At 45.3% G+C, this 22,425-nt stretch overlaps 1 protein-coding gene across 2 annotated transcripts in view; it reads right to left on the bottom strand.

Annotated features, from left to right (window-relative positions):
• Positions 1-22,425, bottom strand: part of LOC142488002 (uncharacterized) — a 376,604-nt gene that overhangs the window by 194,270 nt on the left and 159,909 nt on the right. The window lies entirely within an intron of this gene.

Here is a 22,425-nt window from a genome sequence, read left to right as displayed (position 1 = left end):
ATGGGGGCGGGCCTGGGATACAAAAAATGGGGCAGGTCTGGTAGAGGGATAAAAAGGAGTGGGGGAGGGTCTAGGAGAGGAGGGGCAGAGCCAAGAGCGAGTAGTGGCGGGTCTGGAAGAGAGAGGAGGGTCATTGATTTGGAATAAATGAGGTGGTGGGTTGGGTAGAGAAGAGATGAGTGGGATCGGTAAAAAGATGTGCGGGTGGGTTATGAAGAAGGTGGAGGGGCCAGTCTGGCAGAGAGAAAGGAGCATGGGGACGGGTCTGGAAGCGCCATGAATTTCTCCTGGTGAAGCTTCAAGGCATTCTCCTGTTTCTTAATCTCACCTGCTCCCTCGTAGCCCCTTCCTCCTCTCTCCTATGCCTCTTAAACCCTTCCTCTCCTCTATGACTTAAACCCATGATTCTCAGCCTCCTCTTCCGCCATGTCTTTTAACCCCCTCCTACCCCACGCCTCTTAACCCCCACATACCCCATGTACCATAAATGTGTGTAGTAGAGGTTGCTAATGCTTTGTATGGTGAAGACAAATGGGCCTTAGTGGGATTTAGTTCATTTGTTTTTAAATAATTAACATTCAAAAATGTTTTATTTGAAAAAGTAAATATACTCATGTATTTGCTTTTTTATATTTATTAAGAATGAAATGCATTTTTTCTAAGAAATATATTTCACAAAAAATAACCTGGTACGATTTTTGATTACTTTAGATGTAGTTTTTTTTGGGGGGGGGGGGGAATTTATCACGATATTGTGTAGTGTTTTTTGTTATTGCAACCCCTAATTCAAAGTATGGAAAACAATTCAGTACAAAGTGTGACCTCCTGACACACCAGAGGGTTTATACTGGAGTGAAACAATATGCTTGTTTATAGTGTGGAAACTAATTCAGTAATAATGGAGAACAGCTGGCACAAACACAGGAGAAACCATTTCCTTGTTCAAAGTCTGGGAAACAATTCAGTGTTAAGGGTCACCTCTTCAGACACCAGCAAATTCAAGGAACGAACGAAGGCAAAGCTTTCCTCTACCACCTCTCACGCCACAGAATTCACATAGGGTAAATCATCCCGTCTCGATTACTGTAACCTCCTGCTGTCCGGCTTTCCTGCCTCTCACCTGTCTCCCCTACAATCTATCTTAAACTCTGCTGCCAAAATCACTCTACTCTTTCCTAAGTCTCCCCTGCTGAAATCACTCTCCTGGCTTCCTATCAAATCCCGCATCACACTCAATTCTCCTCACTTTTTAAGCTTTACACTCTTCTGCCCCTCTTTACATCTCAGCCCCAATTTCTCGCTAGGCACCATCCTGACTCTTGCCTTCCGCTCAAGGATGTCTTCTCTCTACCCCTTTTGTATCTAAAGCCCTCTCCCTCCTTAAACTTTTCTCACTGACTTCCCCACCCCTCTGGATTGCCCTTCCCCTCAATACCAGCACCCTCTCTATCCACCTTTAAGACCCACCTTAAAACACACCTGCTAAATGAAGCATATGAGTAGCACCATGGATAATACTATACGGGATACATAAAGCTTGGCCCCCTTGCAGACGTACTTACCAGAACGCTCCCCTACTGTCTCTGTACATTATTCCTACCAATTAGATTGTAAGCTGCTCGGAGCAAGGACTCCTTTTTCTTAATGTTACTTTTATGTCTTAAGCACTTCGTCCCATGATCTGTTGTTTGTATTATTTGTTATTTATATGACTGGCACGTGTATTACTGCTGTGAAGTGCTATATACATTAATGGCGCTATATAAATAAAGACATATATGCATAGTTACATAATTTAAAAAAAATGGGAACGGACAAGCAATGCAATGTTGCTCTCAAAATCAAGGCATTATGGTTAAATTAAAACATAGATCTTTAATTAATTGCTATTTAAAATAAACACTGGTGAAATAGGGAATACAGTGAATTAACACAAATATATTTACAACATGAAGTTAAAAGTAGTCCAGAACAGGCCCCAAAAAAGGAGCCACACTAAATAACGGTTACACTGAAATAGTAAACAATGGCAGTAGAGATGTTGTAACATATACGGATACTTAGTATGTAATACTGCCCATAACCTTACTGCTCTTAAAAACTCCTGTTAGGATGATATCTGTTGCAAAGGCTTCAATGAAGTAAACGTAAATATGCTACTTCTGTTCTTTTACAACAGCCAGTGGCGCATTGCCCATTAGTTTGAGTAGGCCATAGCCTATGGTGGCCATTTGTGTGTGTGTGTTACCTTTTCTGTAGCAGGCCCTCTCCTGTAGCATCGCGTTGTCATTGTCATGATGTCATACGCTGAGGAGGAGGAGGGCCGCCCCCCCAGCCTACAGACGGCAAAAAGTTCATTCTTTTTGGGGAAACCAGACATCTACTTCTGTTCTAGTTAAAACAGCTATAATAGATATTGCTGCCTGAACAGGTATTGTCTCTTTTATGTATGTATGTATATCAGGAAAATCCCCCCAAGGGGAGGTGATGCAGCAGCACAGCAGGGAATGAACAGAAAAGGCTGATGGGGCTAAGTGAAAAAAGACTTTATTGCAACAGCGTGCTAACGGGTCCTCTGACACGTTTCAGCCTGTGGAGGCCTTTGTCAAAGAGTGACCCGTCAGCATATCAGACCTCCTTAAATAGTGTGTGCAAAACAGATATGTATGTATATCTTTATTTATATAGCGCCATTAATGTACATAGCGCTTCACAGCAGTGATACACGTGACATAATCATATAAATAAATAACACATAATGGGAAGAAGCACTTCAGACATAAAAGTAACATTAAGGAAGAAGAGTCCCTGCTCTGAAGACCTTACAAGCTAATTGGTAGGTAGGAAGAACATACAGAGGCAGTAGGAGGGCGTTCTGGTAAGTACGTCTGAAAGGGGCCAAGGTTTTATGTATGAGGTGTATAGTAGCAGCTAGCTACTCCTATGCTTCATTAAAGAGGTGTGTTTTAAAGGTGGATAAGGGAGGGTGCTTGTCGGATATTGAGGGGAAGGGCATTCCAGAGATGTGGGGCAGTCAGTGAGAAAGGTTTAAGGCGGGAGAGGGCTTTAGATACAAATGGGGTAGAGAAAATACATCCTTGAGCAGAATGCAAGAATCGGGATGGTGCATAGCGAGATATTAGGGCTGAGATGTAAGGAGGTGCAGAAGAGTGTAAAGCTTTAAAAGTGAGATTGAGGAGGAGAATTGAGTGTGAGATGCAGGATTTGATAGGAAGTCAGGAGAGGGATTTCAGCAGGGGAGACGCTGAGACAGATTTAGGAAACAGTAAAGCAATTCTGGCAGCATTAAAGATTAGTATAGTATACTGATGCAGCGGCCGTTATTTGAACACATCACGAATCAGTTTTCGTGTTGACCGCTGTATTCCATTCAGCATTTTTTCGTTTTTTCACTGTTCATGCCGCGTTCGTGCAATCCGGCACCGGGCAACTGGACGCGGTAGATCTGTTTAGTTTAATGGTTTATTGTTTCTTTGGATGCAATTCTTCTCGTATCCGCCATGTGGCAGAGTTAATGAATTATAATTTGGCTGCTATTCTTTGCGTATCCGCCAGGTGGCAGAAATGAATGCAATGAATGATTTGGATTGAATTGGAATGTGTACCAGTACACTGCTTCGCTACTTTGTAAGGATGCAGGTGTTTAAAACAGATACAGGTGTACAAATTTACAGTGGCCCATTGTGAATTGACCTTGTCTTTTCGAAGACGTTATCAAATTAGGCGTTCTTAATAAAAATCAATAAAATACTCAATGTGTGCCTTTTTTTTAACATTCTTTCCCCGCGCAATTGCTGCATGGACATTATGGCTACACCACAGACATATAAAAAAAACCTGACTGTAGTTATGCGTTTTTAATATATTCAGCGATTTAATGCTGCAGCAGAAAAGATGGCGACTGTATCTGAAATATATGAATATTTTATATCGAACTACGATTTTTACAAGTTTTCACCTGACGTTCATGGGTGGAAGCGTGCAATAAGAAGAACCTTAAGTAGCGATGATTGTTTTTTTCGTATTGCCCCTCCTGCCGAAGAGATATGTGGGTATTGGGGTGCCATGCCAGAATTTCACAGTATGTTTGATCATGGCAATCTCAAAAGAAGAAAAGTGGGGTTTAACCTATACAAGATTCGTCAATCCCAATCCAGCAATGTGCCGGCAACAGCACCACCGGCACCGGTGTCCGGTCCGACCGCCAGTGATAACCTTGGGAACGGCAATCCTTTGTACCTGTCCCCGCCAGAATACCTGGAAAATTTCCAGCCTGAGCATGATTTCGCGTACGAACAAGCTTGCATGTACCAGTACCAAAATGTTTTCCAGCATCATCAGCTGTCATCACCCGTTTGGCAAAGCTTATAAGGCTTCTAAAGAAGGTACTGTATACAGTAATGTACTACACTGTATTACACTTTACTACAGTATAATGTACTGTACATGATAGTCTTAAGTTTTTAGCCGCTAGTACTACTGTACTTATGTGAATCAATACAATACAGTACTTTACTGTATGCGAGTTGAGGTGAGGGTATGTTTCTCTGTTGAGTGCACTTTGAAGAATGATTTGATTGGCCGCTGAAGTACGTGACGCTGCTGCAGCTAGCTTACAAATGTAGGGAGAGGGTGGGGCTCAAGAGTCAGAGCCAATCAGAAGTTTGTTCTCATCGTTCACAACGGTTGAACGGCTGCTTTAATTCCCAATGAAGCGACTTGACGCATGCGCAATACCAATAATAATAGCATATTTTTGAAGTGAAACTTCCTTAGTGGCACCTCATTCGAACTGGGGCAAAAATGGATTGTGGAGACAGAAATGAAACGGATGTGACGTCAGTGCTGGCAGTTGAGACCGGGCTGTGTTCTGGCTCAGCCCAACCCCAACACTGACATCACACCCGCTCCACAAATCAGATGCGGCGGCGGCGGCGGCGGCGATAGCCGCCGGCGCCGCTCCTAACGGCCGCTGCTCCCCCCACATGGCTGATAACATATGCGGCGGCGGCGGCGGCGATAGCCACCGGCGCCGCTCCTAACGTCCGCCATTCCCCCCGCACATCCGCTGCCAAGCCGCGCATGCTCAGTAATCATGGGGACTGGAGGAAAGCCACGCATGCGCAGAAGCGGTTGGCAGCGGCGCCGTTCCCCGCCCGCTGCCACGGCTGTTGGCATGTGTTGCCGTTCCCCGTCTGCTGCCCGGGACAGCAGAGACCGCCCGACCGGGACAGCCCCCCCCCCGCCACCCTTTCCTAACCCGAATGGGACCTCCCTCCCAGCCCACACATGGGCCCGCCTAACTTCCACTACCGCTGCCATGCCGCGCATGCGCAGAAGCGGCTGGCAGCGGCGCCATTCAGCCCTCCAGTGACGTGGGCGTTTGCGGGCCCCCCAGGAAGCGGTGGTACAAAAACCGGGCGCAACCCGCGCGGACCCCCCCCCGGACCCCCCGAACACTGATGGACCCCCACACACTGACGGACCCCCCCCACACACTGACTGACCCCCCCCACACTGACTGACCCCCCCCGGACCCCCCCACACACTGACAGAGCCCCAGACCCCCACACACACTGACTGACCCCCCCAGACCCCCACCCACACTGACTGACCCCCCCAGACCCCCACACACACTGACTGACCCCCCCAGACCCCCACACATACTGACTGACCACCCCAGACCCCCACACACACTGACTGACCCCCCAGAGACCCACACACACTGACTGACCCCCCCAGACCCCCACACACACTGACTGACCCCCCCAGACCCCCACACACACTGACTGACCCCCCCAGACCCCCAAACACACTGACTGACCACCCCAGACCCCCACACACACTGACTGACCCCCCAGAGACCCACACACACTGACTGAACCCCCCAGACCCCCACACACACTGACTGACCCGCCCAGACACCCACACACACTGACTGACCCCCCCAGACCCCCACACACACTGACTGACGCCCCCAGACCCCCACACACACTGACTGACCACCCCAGACCCCCACACACACTGACTGACCCCCCAGAGACCCACACACACTGACTGAACCCCCCAGACCCCCACACACACTGACTGAACCCCCCAGACCCCCACACACACTGACTGAACCCCCCAGACCCCCACACACACTGACAGACCCCCACACACACTGCCTGACCCCCCCAGACCCCCACACACACTGCCTGACCCCCCCAGACCCCCACACACACTGCCTGACCCCCCCAGACCCCCACACACACGGACCCCCCCAGAGCCCCACACACACTGACTGACCCCCCCAGACCCCCACACACTGACCCCCCCAGACCCCCACACACTGACCCCCCCAGACCCCCACACACACTCACAGTCACACGCACACTCAGTCACACACACTCAGTCACACTCACACGCACACTCACAGTCACACGTACACTCAGTCACACTCACAGTCACACGCACACTCAGTCACACTCAGTCACATGCACACTCAGTCACACTCACAGTCAGACGCACACTCAGTCACACTCACAGTCAGACGCACACGCACAGTCACACGCACACGCATAGTCACACGCACAGTCAAACGCACATGCTCAGTCACACGCACACTCTCAGTCACACGCACACTCAGTCACACGCACACTCTCAGTCACACGCACACTCTCAGTCACACGCACACTCTCAGTCACACGCACACTCTCAGTCACACGCACACTCTCAGTCACACGCACACTCTCAGTCACACGCACACTCTCAGTCACACGCACACTCTCAGTCACACGCACACTCAGTCACACACACACTCTCAGTCACACGCACACTGTCACACTTAGTGCAAATAGCTAATACAGGGGATGTGTGCCGAGCACGCGCATTCTAAGTCAAATTTATTTGCGTTTTGTCATTGAGATTGTATTTTGATTTTTAATTAAAACATCACCAACACAAATACAATTTCTGTGACAAAAGTCAAAGAAGTTTCACTTACTATGCGCGTGCTCAGCACACACAGCTTTTTTTTGGTTTTTCCCCAGAAATGAAACTTTGACATCCAGCGCAAAAAGAAAAAAGAAGGGATTTGGATGGACCTCTAATATCGCTTATTTTACAAGTTGCTTTCGCATTGTTTGCCAAGTGGGCAAACATTTAGTGACAGTGCCATTTTTATCTACCTACAGTATAGAACAATTGTGAGCTTTATAGAGAACCTTATACTGTACAGTACTTAATATGCTGCTGTTTTTATATTAAATTATTTTACATTGTACAGTACTGTCATCACCACTACTGTTTTACAGTACGTTTCATTGCACAACTTTTCCTATAAACACCAAAAATAAAAAACACCAAAAAAAATCTTTTATTCCATACTGTATGTATTACTTATTATTGAATGCTTTCTACTTGTGCAACAGTAAATACTTTTTTCTTGTAATGGTAATGGTACTGGTACTGTACTGTATGTCTCATTTGGACATTTTTTTTAATAACCGTTAAGAGAAGTGCCCTTTCTTTCCGTACTGTACTGGTACTGTATGTGAAGTGCGATGCTTCGTTGAACTGTTCATAAGAATTTCAGGTCTGCAATAGGGGCTCGGTCAAAAAATACTTTTATTTTTTAATGCATACAGTAATACAAAAAAACAGGCTTGTTTGTACTTAAAGTGAACACAGTTTTGTGATCTTACACCCCCCCCCCTTCCTTTTTTGCACTCAGCAGCTGAAAATGCTGTATACTGTAAATAAACACACATGGTTAGTTTGATTAAAAACAACACAACACCTTCTATTATTTATTTTTGTTTTTTTTGCACAAACTAATTTCTATAAAGTAACATACTTACTGTACCAGTACATGTGCCTGATTACCAGAATATTGTCTAATAATTTTTTTGGCAGAGTAAGTATTTAAAAAATAAATTAAAACCCATTTTTTTTTTTTGCACAAACGAATTTCTATACAGTAACATTCTTACCAGTACCTGTGCCTGATTGACAAAAATGATTAGACAATATCAATATTTCAACACAATAAAAAACAAACTAAAAATGATAAAACACATTAAAAAATTTAAAAAATGCTACTGTAATTTTTTATTTTTGGGGGGCTGAAAAACTTTTGCACTATTGTGAAGTTTGGGAAAAGTCGTTAGCAAGAGGGTTGCCCTTATATCCTCAAAAGGCCATTTATAGTGTCTCTCACAGCTCTCATAAGGGTAGGGGTAACACGGACATAACGCTCCAATTCATTCAGAATGGTCTTTCTTAAATTTGCTGGCAGAGCTCTTTCTTTTATTTCCTTCATAATTTACACTGTGGGTCTGTAACAGGGGAGTTATCCCTGTTCAGGAAATGTGCCTCTAATACAGCAGTGTGGTGGTTAACTGCTGGTAGTCAATTATCCAACACCACCTGCCTGATTCTTAGAAAAGCCTGTCTTTTGAGACAGGAAGGAAGATTGTTCCTGAGTCTCACAAGCTGTGAGACTGGCCATGGGGACAGATATCTTGAGCCTGCCAGAAGAAATACTGTAGCAGAGCTGCTTGCAAGACACAGGGGAAAACACCTCAACCTGAATGCTGACAAAACCTAAGAAAAAAGGCAGCAACCCAGGAACAGAGAAGACTTTCCCTCCAACCACAAGAAACAGATAAGACTTTCTTTTATAAGACTTTTGGTATATCTGCTCATATCAAGATATATGTTTGGGCTGGGAGACATGCTTATCTAACGGAAGTTGTGGACTGCATAGGTTTTGCTAGAAATACTCCCGAGTGAATAGAAGCTTTGTTTGACCCCCTGTTTGGATGGGTTTCTGATGTTAAGGAAACAGGCGCAATAAAAGCCTTATTTAATTTCACCATAACCAGTCTCCTTTGCATACCTCTGTGCGCGTCCTCCTACAGAGTCAAACCGCTGCACATCTCAAAACTGACGTGGTGTTTAAATATTGCCAGGGCAAATTTCTGGGCTACACCAGCAGATCCAGTCTTGTATTTCTCCCTGTCTTGCTGGGTCAGGTCGGTCAAGATGATGTCTGGCATCGCTGGAAGCCTGGGTGGTGCTGGGGTACTTCTGGCAGCGGGCGAGGGTAGGCGGCGTGGGAGGATGCTTTCCTCCTGTTGTGGCCTTACCGGGGTTGTCACCTCGTCCTCAAAGGCATACTCGTTCACGTATTCTGATGGATGGGGTGAGCGTGGTATGCTTGGTGGTGAGGGAAGCGTGAAGGTCACGTCATGCTGGCAACCCTCCTGCTCCAGCATCGGACATACAGGGACAGGGACAGGAACTCGAGAATACATCCCCACTATCTTCCTTTCCATCTGTCACGCCTGTATGCCCGCAGACCAAGCTAGACCCCAGTACTGAGGTGGGAATGGTATGATACCACACACCCACAGCAAAAGGGAGCGAGCCCGGAGTGTGGTATAGCGTTGCTGGGCCTGTAGAAAGAGTTGTTAGGGTATACTTGCAACGCTTGGGAATGTCCGAGAGAGTAGTCGTGTCCGTGTGCCAGATTCAGGAGTCCAGAGGTTAACGTAATAGAAGGCGTAGCAGTGTTCACAGGGATACCAGAGAGCAGAGAAGTCCAGGACGAGCAGGGGTCAAAACCAGGGAGATCCAATGTAACACAGGAGCAGGAAGCAGGGAGAACACGGAGAGAGCAAAGCATAGGTCAGGTACACACAGGAAAACAGGAACTATGCAGAGCGGGGAAGAAGTGGACAGACAGGGATTATAAAGAAAGGTGCACCAATGACAGAGAGGGGAGGAGTAGAGATAGAAGTGGGAGAAGATAGAGATAGGTCAGGAGGAGAAGAGGAGACAGAAGGGGCAGTCAGAGGAGTGGCCTGTGAGGTTTGGGAGGCAGAGACAGGGGAAGCCTGATAAGAGGAGTCAGTGCGCACACCTCCTGTAAGCTGGGGAGATATCCAGAAGGAGAATTGGAGCACAGCTACAAAAAAATGCTAGAGAGTGTTTCCCAAAATGAGAGGTTTATTATGGTCAGAGCATGGTTGACAGAAAAAATAGAGCCCTCAGGCCCCCACCGACATGTTTCGAGCGTGCGCTCTTTATCAAGGTGTACAATGATCTAATATTCCCCCTTACCTGTATAACCCAGGTCTCCAGCAGCTCCTAGAGACCCCCCTCCCTTGGAGCAGCGTGGTCGCGGGTGCCGCCGGAGCCAGCGACGGACCCGACAGCTGCGTCCAAAGGTGGGGGCCGAAGCAGGGAGTAGCGTGCTATCTCCGCGAGCAGGCTGGTTGCCGGGGACGCGATCGGGCCGTTGCTAAGGCCGCGATCGCGTTGCTGCGGTCCCGGCAACTAGCGAGGAGGGCGCCGCCATTGCGGAGAGACTCGCGCATGCGCAGTGATCGCGCAGGCGCAGGTAAGGCCCCAGAGCTAGGGAGAAGTCGCGCGAGTGTAGGGAAAGTGCAGGAAGGGTTGAGGTGGCCCCCAAAGACTCGCGCATGCGCAGGGCAAGTGCGCACGCGGCCCCAATGTATTTGCAGCCTCCACGGGACTACAACTCCCATGAGGCTTAGGGGCAAGCACACCAGGTGCCTCCGTGTGGCCAATAAGGGCCAAGGATCTCCAGAGGGAGCAATAAGATACATTTCGCGCGCTGAGAACGGCAGTTGGAGCTGGGGAGCTGTGAGGGAAGGAAGGGTGCAGAGAGCATGTGCAGCTCCTGCATCGAGTAAGGTCCCCCACATCCCAAGTAAGGCCCCAACTCCCCACCAGGTTAGTGGGTAAGTGTTGAGGGACGGCCCAGATAGGGACGCTGCCCTTAGTGCGTGTCTGTGTGCTGTCTTGTCAGGATCACGGCTGGCAGGGCTGTGAGGCCTGACAAGAAGGCATAGTGATAGTGTGCAGCAAGTGGCTGTACGCGTTATGAAGTTTGCAGTGCGTAGTGTTAGTGTTAGTGTTAGTGTTAGGGTTCAGTGAGTGTCAGGACTGGGATGAGTTAGGAGAGTGGGGCAGGTTATTACCCCGCAGGCCCTAGGAGATTTCCCCAAGCCACCCCAGGTTGCGGTTCATCAGGGACAGGCCCTAGGTTAGGGTTCCTGTCGCTTTAGGGTTAGTTAGGGATAGACAGGGATAGCGGCGGTTTCTGTTCCCGTGATGCGGTTGGTGTTGCTGTGATTCGGTTGTGTTCCCGTGAAGCGGTGGGACCCTCGTTGGGGTTCCTGGAGAAGTACCTGGATAGGATCAGACGGATGCATCGCACGTCTGACCCTTTTAGAAGAGTGTTGTAGGCCCGAGCATCGGAGTGCTCGGAAGGTATTCAATATATATGTGCACCAACAGGCCTAACACATTAATTAGTGACTGCGCAGTCACCCACGTTCTCTACTAGAGTGCGGGACATTGGGTGGGGATTCTCGGGACACTGGGTGGGATCACCTAGTGTTGGGAAGCGTCCTGCGCGACGCAGTAAGTGTCTCCTCTAGAGAGGGACACAGGTGATGTTGATATTGCTGTGATTTGTTTCTTGCATAACACAGTAAAGTTCCTAGTTAATATATATCTGTGTGAGTATCGATTATTGTGATTGTCCTGCGAGGAACCACTCCCCCTATGGTGGGAGCCATCGCAGGTGGAGGCGCTGCATCGTTGGAAGTAAGTACCCCTAGTATAAATGCCCCAGGTTCCCCGTGGCGGAAGCTCAGCCCTCCTGTGAGCCAACAGGTATAGCACCACACTGAGAAGTAGTCAGATACACCTACACACCCCAATCTCACATAGGGTGGGGGTAAGAGGGCTACACCTAATATAGTCTCCTTTTCCCGCCAAACGTCCCGTTAACCCGTCGCTTAGCTGTATCACCTGCAATGCGCCCTGTTGCCAGAGTGCATCACGAGTACCACGCTTCACGGCGGGTGTCGCGGTGACGTCAGCGCGTCAAGAAACACAACAAACTTTATTGACAATATAAATTTAACAATCTAACATAACTTCAAACAACTTTATTAATCTATTGAAACATAATATATATTAACTAAAGATACAAACATATAATACGGATAAAATCAATTAAAAAAAACACAAGCAAGTTTAAAGAAAAATTACAAGCAAGCTTTAATGAAAAAACGCTGATCGTTACAAGTTTAAAAGAAATATTTATTTATATATTGGGTTGTGAAACATATGAATCCACATATCCCCACCCTATCCAAGATTTTATAACCAGCATGTACCTACAATTTAGTCAATATATTCATTTATTTAATCAAACCTAATGAATAACTAGCATACATGCTTGTACCAACAGATATTTTTACAATTGTGTGTAAGTTATATTCCTAAGGTATGGGTATGGGATTCATATGTTTCAGATCATAATCTTAACCATATACAGCTTTGAGGATGAGTATCTTATAGTGTAAGTGATATAACATAGTTTAGTTTTCCCAGTCTATCTCCAGCACTTATAAGTATGTAATTTATTTTATCATCATACAATCAAATATATGCATAGAAATTGATGGTAATGCAAATAGATTATAATATGCAAATAGAATATATATACATAAAGATATACATTTGTATAATAAATGGATTCATAATACATATAAATTTTTATATAGTGATAATTAATGAATTCATAATACAATTACAATTAATTAGGTATCAAATCATTTTAAGTATGGGTTTAGATCCCAATCTGTATTCAATCCATAGGGGATCCTAGTATTTAGAGTAAAAATCCAGAAGAGTTCCTTTTTATCCAGTAATTCCAATCTATTACCACCCCTATATGGCATTTCAATATGTTCGATTCCTCTAAATCTTAATTTGGTAATATCTCCATATTTACAGGTTGTAAAGTGTTGGGATACCGGATGCGTTAGATCTTTAAGTTTAATCAACCTAATATGTTCTCGCATTCTGGCCTTCAATGCTCGCGTTGTGCGTCCCACATATTGCTTACCACATCCACAGTCCAATAAATAGACTATGAATGTGGTATTGCAATTTATGAAGGATTTTATAGTGTATATTTGTCCTGTATTAAAGGATTTGAAATCAGATGTTTGATCCATGAACGTACAAGAAATACACCTCAAACATTTGTAACAGCCCTTTGGTAGACCAACCCCATGTGATTGTTTTTTAGATGTAAAAAGACTTCGAGAGACATAATTAGCAACCGTTTTAGCCTTTTTGAAGACGAAACGTGGGCCCTCCTGGTATACTTTCTTCAGTAAGGGGTCTGCAGATAATACATTCCAATGTTTCCTCACAATCTCCTTAATACCATTCGCTTGAACATTAAATTGTGTTATAAACATTGGACTATTAAAGTCCCATGTGCTCTGTTTTGAATTCCTTTGTTTATTTAAGAGATCATCCCTATTCATATCCCTAACTTCAGCAAATGACCTTTCAAGATTGGTTTTAAGATATCCCCTCTCCCCAAATCTTTTTAAGAGTTCCTCTGATTGAATCAGAAAGTCCTCCTCATTGGAACAAATCCTTTTTAATCGGATGAGTTGTCCTTTAGGTATTGAATTTAAGAGGGGTTTTGGATGGCAGCTGTCAAATCTTAGATATGTGTTACGTGAGTTTTCTTTCCTATAAATATTTGAACCAATTTTCATATGCATATCAATAAATAAATATAGATCAAGATAATGAATATGGTGAAAATCATAAGTGTAAGTGAATTTTAAATTAAAATCATTGTGATTAAGGTGATTAATAAATAATAAAAGTGATTCTTCCCCTCCTTCCCAAATAAATATTAAATCGTCCAAAAACAGTCTATAAAAAGTGATAAAGTGTCGATAAGGGTTGTTATCTCCAAATATGTGGACCGACTCCCACCAACCCAAAAATAGGTTGGCATAAGATGGAGCAAAGCTGGTACCCATAGCGTAACACTCACGTAACACATATCTAAGATTTGACAGCTGCCATCCAAAACCCCTCTTAAATTCAATACCTAAAGGACAACTCATCCGATTAAAAAGGATTTGTTCCAATGAGGAGGACTTTCTGATTCAATCAGAGGAACTCTTAAAAAGATTTGGGGAGAGGGGATATCTTAAAACCAATCTTGAAAGGTCATTTGCTGAAGTTAGGGATATGAATAGGGATGATCTCTTAAATAAACAAAGGAATTCAAAACAGAGCACATGGGACTTTAATAGTCCAATGTTTATAACACAATTTAATGTTCAAGCGAATGGTATTAAGGAGATTGTGAGGAAACATTGGAATGTATTATCTGCAGACCCCTTACTGAAGAAAGTATACCAGGAGGGCCCACGTTTCGTCTTCAAAAAGGCTAAAACGGTTGCTAATTATGTCTCTCGAAGTCTTTTTACATCTAAAAAACAATCACATGGGGTTGGTCTACCAAAGGGCTGTTACAAATGTTTGAGGTGTATTTCTTGTACGTTCATGGATCAAACATCTGATTTCAAATCCTTTAATACAGGACAAATATACACTATAAAATCCTTCATAAATTGCAATACCACATTCATAGTCTATTTATTGGACTGTGGATGTGGTAAGCAATATGTGGGACGCACAACGCGAGCATTGAAGGCCAGAATGCGAGAACATATTAGGTTGATTAAACTTAAAGATCTAACGCATCCGGTATCCCAACACTTTACAACCTGTAAATATGGAGATATTACCAAATTAAGATTTAGAGGAATCGAACATATTGAAATGCCATATAGGGGTGGTAATAGATTGGAATTACTGGATAAAAAGGAACTCTTCTGGATTTTTACTCTAAATACTAGGATCCCCTATGGATTGAATACAGATTGGGATCTAAACCCATACTTAAAATGATTTGATACCTAATTAATTGTAATTGTATTATGAATTCATTAATTATCACTATATAAAAATTTATATGTATTATGAATCCATTTATTATACAAATGTATATCTTTATGTAAATATATTCTATTTGCATATTATAATCTATTTGCATTACCATCAATTTCTATGCATATATTTGATTGTATGATGATAAAATAAATTACATACTTATAAGTGCTGGAGATAGACTGGGAAAACTAAACTATGTTATATCACTTACACTATAAGATACTCATCCTCAAAGCTGTATATGGTTAAGATTATGATCTGAAACATATGAATCCCATACCCATACCTTAGGAATATAACTTACACACAATTGTAAAAATATCTGTTGGTACAAGCATGTATGCTAGTTATTCATTAGGTTTGATTAAATAAATGAATATATTGACTAAATTGTAGGTACATGCTGGTTATAAAATCTTGGATAGGGTGGGGATATGTGGATTCATATGTTTCACAACCCAATATATAAATAAATATTTCTTTTAAACTTGTAACGATCAGCGTTTTTTCATTAAAGCTTGCTTGTAATTTTTCTTTAAACTTGCTTGTGTTTTTTTAAATTGATTTTATCCGTATTATATGTTTGTATCTTTAGTTAATATATATTATGTTTCAATAGATTAATAAAGTTGTTTGAAGTTATGTTAGATTGTTAAGTTTATATTGTCAATAAAGTTTGTTGTGTTTCTTGACGCGCTGACGTCACCGCGACACCCGCCGTGAAGCGTGGTACTCGTGATGCACTCTGGCAACAGGGCGCATTGCAGGTGATACAGCTAAGCGACGGGTTAACGGGATGTTTGGCGGGAAAAGGAGACTATATTAGGTAAGGGGGAATATTAGATCATTGTACACCTTGATAAAGAGCGCACGCTCGAAACATGTCGGTGGGGGCCTGAGGGCTCTATTTTTTCTGTCAACCATGCTCTGACCATAATAAACCTCTCATTTTGGGAAACACTCTCTAGCATTTTTTTGTAGCTGTGCTCCAATTCTCCTTCTGGATATCTGCCCTTGCTGTGGAGTACCGGATGCACGCACCTAGGAAGGTTAATCCCTGGAGGACCCCCTGCCTTAAGTGAGTATATTTACTCTATATACACCGTTTTTTCCCATTCAATGATTTGGCTGGACACTAGCTAGTGTGAGTATTTACCAATTCGGGTTATACTCTTCCGGTTTATTGATACCTGGTGGAAATAGGTGTTTATGCTATAGGTGGTCACCATTTATATGTGGGATACTCCAAGGACAAACACTATGTTATACATTATAATTGAAGTTGCTGAGTCTACGTTTTAAGAGCACCACACAGTCTGGTTTTCTACTGTAAGCTGGGGATGCGCGCGCACTGGCTGCAACACAGGAGCGGCCCGCACGGAGCAAGGGAAGACCGCAGGAGGGGAAGGAAGCCAAGAGGAGGGGAACGCGCGCTGCGCCCACTCGATGGCGAGCAAAGGTAGGGTGGAAGGATCAGGTGAGTCAGCGGAGGGACTCATGGGCGTGCCCGCCGTGGACTGCAGGAGCGCACGAGTCGGACGCGTCACCAGGCGCGCGGAACGCCGCGCTGCAGGTAACACGCAGGGAGGAGGCAACGGAACGGATACAACCACAGGGGAAGGTGATGTGGGCACTGCCGGAGAGAGGGAACGGGGAGGATCGTAGCAGGGACTCAAGGACCGCGTGGGTATGTGAGACCTGCGGGGTATGCGTTGCGGCAAAGGGAGAGAGGTGGAGGGTACAGGAGAGGCTTGGGAAGGAGCAGGAAGGGCAACGGGATGGGAGAGAGGGACCAGGAAGGGAAGGAATCTCCTGAGTCGTCACAGTATCCCCCCCTTGAGGATCAATCTCCGGCTTGAGGGGAAACTTCCGGTGAAAAAGGGAAAGAAGTCTTGGGGCGTGGATGTGATGTGCAGGTACCCAGGAACGTTCCTCAGGCTCGTAGCCCTTCCAGTGTACCAAAAACTGTAGTTTGTTTTTAGAAAGACGAGAGTCGATGAGGGACTGTATCTCGTACTCCTGTTGGCCCAGGGTGGACACTGGATTGGGACTTCGCGAGGGATCTGGGAAATGAGAACGGAATAAATTTTTTAAGGAGGGAAACATGAAACACGGATGGGACTTTCATAGTAGGGGGAAGATCGAGACGATAGGTTACCAGATTAACCCTCTCCAAAATTTTGAATGGTCCCAAGAATCTAGGGGACAGCTTGGGTGAAGGGGTTTTGAGCCTAATGTTTCTGGAAGACAGCCAGACCAGGTCACCAGGATTGAAGGAGGGACACCTTTGACGGTGGCGGTCAGCCTTGGTCTTCTGTTTGGCCACCGCAGACCGCAGGGACTTGAGGATTTTTTTCCAGGATTCTTGTAAGTTGGTGATATGAGAGTCGGCTGCAGGAACACCAGAAGGAGACGGTGAGAGAGGGAGACTACTGGGATGGAAACCACAAGTGATAAAGAAGGGAGACTCCTGAGTAGACTCGTTCTTCAAAGAATTTATGGCAAATTCGGCCCATGGTAGAAGATCCACCCAGTTATCTTGTGAGTCAGAAATGAAGCACCTAAGGTACTATTCAAGAGTTTGGTTCATCATTTCGGTTTGACCGTTGGTTTGTGGATGGTGTCCGGAGGAAAACAAGAGAGAGATACCCAATCTTTGGGAGAAGGCCCGCCAGAATTTTGAGGTGAACTGGGATCCACGATCCGAGACGATAGAAATGGGAACGCCATGCAACCTGAAGATCTCTTTGGAAAATACATCTGCCAAGGTGGCGGAGTTGGGAAGTCCCTTGAGGGGAATAAAATGTGCCTGCTTTGAGAACCTGTCCACCACGACCAAAATAGTGTTCATCCCCTTGGAAATAGGCAGTTCAACAATAAAGTCCATCGAAATGTGTTTCCATGGTTGTTCAGGGATGGGAAGTGGTAAAAGAAGTCCAGAAGGTTTCTGATGAAGAATTTTACTCTGAGCACATACAGGACAGGCGGCTGTAAATTCAAGAATGTCCTGATTCATTTTAGGCCACCAAAAAGTCTGTTTAATGAGATCTGCCGTTCTTTTGAAGCCTGGATGACCAACTGTTTAGAGGAATGTCCCCAAAGTAACACTTTATGGTGAAAACGTGGAGCTGCGTAGAGACGTCCTTCTGGTACCCTGAACCTGCTGGGAATATGTGCTTGTGCCTTATTGATCTCATCCAATACATCGAAGTTGTTAGCAGAAATTATGCATTTGGGGGGCAGAATAGGTTCCAGGATTTCTTTAGTTTCAGTCTCAGAGGCAAACTGACGAGAAAGGGCATCTGCTTTAACATTCTTAGTCCCGGGAATATAAGAAATTGTGTAGTTGAAGCGGGAGAAAAAGAGTGACCAGCGAGCTTGGCGGGAGCCCAGGCGACGAGCCCCCTCAATATATAACAAATTTTTGTGGTCAGTGAGGATAGCGATTGGTTCTTTGGAACCCTCCAAATGATGTCTCCATTCCTGGAGAGCCAATTTGATGGTCAAAAGTTCACGATTATCGACATCGTAATTCCTCTCTGCTGTAGAGAATTTTCGCGAGAAAAACCCACAAGGATGGAGTTTCTCCTGGGGGGAAGTCCTCTGGGAAAGAACTGTGCCTGCTCCTACGTCTGAGGCATCAACCTCCAAAGTAAAGGGGAGGGAGGTATCAGGATGACGAAGGATGGGGGAAGAAACGAAAACCTTCTTGAGAATCTCAAACGCTGAAATGGCCTCAGGTGACCAGGATGAGACGTCGGCGCCCTTTTTTGTCAAGGCGGTGATGGGAAGAGCAATAGAAGATTTTTTTTTTATAAACTTCCTGTAGTAATTGGCAAAGTTAAGAAAACGTTGCACGGCCTTGAGCGAATTAGGGATTGGCCAGTCGAGGACCGCCTTCAGCTTCTCTGGGTCCATGGAAAAACCTTGACTGGAGATGATGTAGCCAAGGAAAGCTGTGGACGTCTGGTGAAACAGACACTTCTCCATCTTGGCGTATAAACGATTAGAACACAGCCTGGAGAGCACAAATTTTGTATGTTGAATGTGTTCCTCCAGATTTTTAGAAAAAATAAGAATGTCGTCTAGATAGACAATGACAAAAGTTCCCAATACATCACGGAAGATGTCGTTCATAAATTCCTGAAACACAGCCGGGGCGTTACACAGCCCAAAAGGCATAACAAGATATTCATAATGTCCCGAACGTGTGTTAAACGCTGTTTTCCCCTCGTCTCCTTCTCTTATGCGAATGAGATTCTAGGCACCGCTTAAGTCAAGTTTTGAAAAAATTGAGGCCCCTTGAAGACGGTCGAACAGCTCAGAGATGAGCGGGAGGGGGTACCGGTTTTTCACCGTGATCTTATTGAGTCTGCGGAAGTCAATGCATGGCCTCAGTGAACCATCCTTCTTCTTCACAAAGAAGAAGCCAGCCCCGGCAGGGGAGGTAGAGTTGCGGATGAATTATTTTTCCAGGTTTTCCTGAATATAAGTAGTCATGGCCTCGGTCTCCGGGATGGAGAGTGGATAAGACTTAGACTTTGGTAGGACGATACCCGGAATGAGGTCGATGGGGTAATCATACGGACGGTGGGGGGGAAGGACTTCTGCTTGTACCTTGTTGAAAATGTCCAAGTACTCGTGGTACACAGCAGGCAGGGGCGACCGATCAGCAGGTACAGAGTCCAGGCCGGCAAGCACAACCACGGGGGGCTCCGTAGGAACAACTTCTGCGGACGAGGGCCACTGGATGGGTAGGGTTCCAGTCCAATCAATGCGCGGATTGTGGAGTTGAAGCCAAGGCAATCCTAAAATAATTTGTACGGAAGGGGATTCGAAAACGTCAAAGACAATTACCTCCTTGTGGCCATCAACCAGGGTCAAGGTAAGGGGAACTGACTCCCAAATGATGAAGGCCGGTTGGAGTGGTCATCCGTCGATGGCCTCGAGGCCAACAGGGCTCTTCCTTATGACCATGGGAATCAGACTATCCACTGCGAACTGTTGGTCCAGGAAATGACCGCCCGATCCGGAATCGATGAACGCGTCAACCTTTATGAGAAGGTTGGGACCCTCCAACGTGACTGGTAGCATAAACTTCTTTGGGGGGGGTTTCAGGAGGAGAGGGTTTAGGAGAGATAGTACCCAGTAGAAGCCCCTCTACCTTTACTGGGTGCGCCCGTTTCCCGGCTTCAAGGGACAATTCTGGAGACGATGTTCCGAGGAAGCAGAGTAGAAACACAGCCGGTTCTGGCGTCACCGCGCTCTCTCAGTTGCCTGGAGTTGTTGATTGCCGACCTGCATAGGTTCCGGTGCCTCCAGGGCCAGGAGAGGAGTAGTGGGTGACCTGTGAGAAACAACAGAGGGAGAAGAACGGTTACAGTGTCTCTCGTGTCATCGCTCCTGCGTACGCTGATCCATGCGTACGCTCAGGGCGATTAGTTCCTCCAGAGACGTATGCCAGGCAAGGGTAGCTAGATCGTCCTTCAGATTATCAGAGAGTCCGTGCCAGTACACGGCGGCGAGGGCCTCATCATTCCATTGAACTTCGGCCGCCAGCGTACGGAACATGATGGCGTATGTGGCAGCAGATCTTCGGCCCTGGGAAATGTGAAAGAGGGAGAAGGCGGCTGTCTCGCGCCGTGTGGGGGTATCAAACACAAGTTGGAATTCCCGTCTGAATAAAGGGTAATCTTGCGTTATTTCGCATCTACGCTCCCATAAAGGAGATGCCCAGGCAAGGGCGTCCCCGGTCAGCAGAGCATATATGTACGCAATTTTAGCACGACCAGTAGGAAACAGGGAGGGAGACATCTCAAACTGCACCTCACATTGTGTAGAGAAGATTCCGGCGCAACTGCGCATGACAAATCCACGAGGTCCCGGATGAAGTCAAAAAGAACTTTATTGGCACGTACTGTAACAACACCAGGGCTACACCATGATCTCCCCCTCTACGCGTTTCACCCTCTAGGATAGGCCTTCGTCTCGGAGTGGGGAGATGTGGTATTGCCTGAACAGTTAAAGTAAAAAGCCCGCGAAAATGGGTAACAATAATTAACCCCTTCATGGAAAAATTGCACATGTTGATAACCTTATCAAACAGATATTAATGTGATAGCATTAAAAAGGTAGCCTTTATAAAGGGTTAAATAATGGCCCCCAATGACTTATACCTATAACTAATCAATAAACATGAAGGTACTTTAAAAAGCTGCTTGCAACATTGCAAGATTCAACGTTATGCCTGTGATTCACTTGTTCTACATGCAGTCTCCAATCTATTAGCACAGGTAAAGCAAATCTCAATGCATATAACCTAAACATTTAAATAATATGTAATATAGAGAGACTGCTGGTTGGAATCAAAAGACAGGTGATTGAGCAGAAGAAAGATGTACTGTAGCAGGGAAGAGGGAAGTGGGAGAGGGGGGAGGGGGGAGGGGTGGAGGGGGGAGGGGGGAAGGAGAGAGGGGGGGGAGGAGGGGGGATGAAGGGGGAAAGAAAGGAAGAAAACAGAAACGGTGATCTAAATGAATTGTTATTGTAATAATGCAAAATTGCAAAAAAGGAGACACAATATATCATAAATAGCTATTCAGACAGTAAGATGCATCTAGTATTGTATTATAAAAAACATCGTAAATCCCATTCCTAGTTAAGTCCATTGGGTTGCAGGGTATTCAAGGCAAAAATCCAATGAGCTTCTCGTTGATACAAGATTTTCTTCCGATCTCCTCCCCGAGGAGGTAATGGAATATGCTCAATGGCTATACATTGCAGTGAGTTAGCCGAACCCAATGGACAGGTGTTAAAATGTATAGATACTGGATGCATCATATCGTGGTTACGTATAAGTCTCAAGTGCTCTAGGATACGAATCTCTAGGATACGACTCTAGTCGTGAGACCAACGTATTGTTTTTTGCAACCACATTGTAATAAATACACTACAAAGGATGTCTGACAAGACATAAAGGACTTAATTTTAAAATTGCGAGTTTCGTCACAATTGGAAAAATGCGTGGATTTTTTCATGGATGAACAGATTTTACAGTGGCCGCATTTAAACGAACCCTGTAACTTAGGAAATAAAGATAATCTGTTTTTCTTACAGGTCTCAGGTTGTAGCATACTAGGTGACAAAAGATTGCCTAATGTGGCCGCTTTCCGAAAGACTACACGAGGACCAGTACATACCATATTTTGTAACAGTGGGTCCAAAGATAGTGTGGCCCAGTGTTTCTGAATGATGGATTTAATGGCATTCGCTTGTTCACTAAAGTTGGTAATGAAGTAAGGCGCATCAGTACCTTCATGGGGCAAAATGTTGTCCGATCTTTTAACATTCATGTTAATTAACGACTCTCTTTCGGTGCCTAATGCCATTTCGTAAGCTGTATCTATGTCTTGTTTGGCATACCCTCTTGCCAGAAATCTGTCCCTCATCTCACCCGCTCTGTGCACAAAGGCATCCAGAGAGGAACAGTTCCGACGCAAGCGAAGGAACTGGCCCCTTGGGATGCCTCTGACCTGAGGGCGGGAG

This window comes from Ascaphus truei, chromosome 2 (genome assembly GCF_040206685.1).
Source record: "Ascaphus truei isolate aAscTru1 chromosome 2, aAscTru1.hap1, whole genome shotgun sequence".
Lineage (NCBI taxonomy): Eukaryota > Metazoa > Chordata > Amphibia > Anura > Ascaphidae > Ascaphus > Ascaphus truei.
This window is presented reverse-complemented; position numbering and strand designations above follow the sequence as displayed.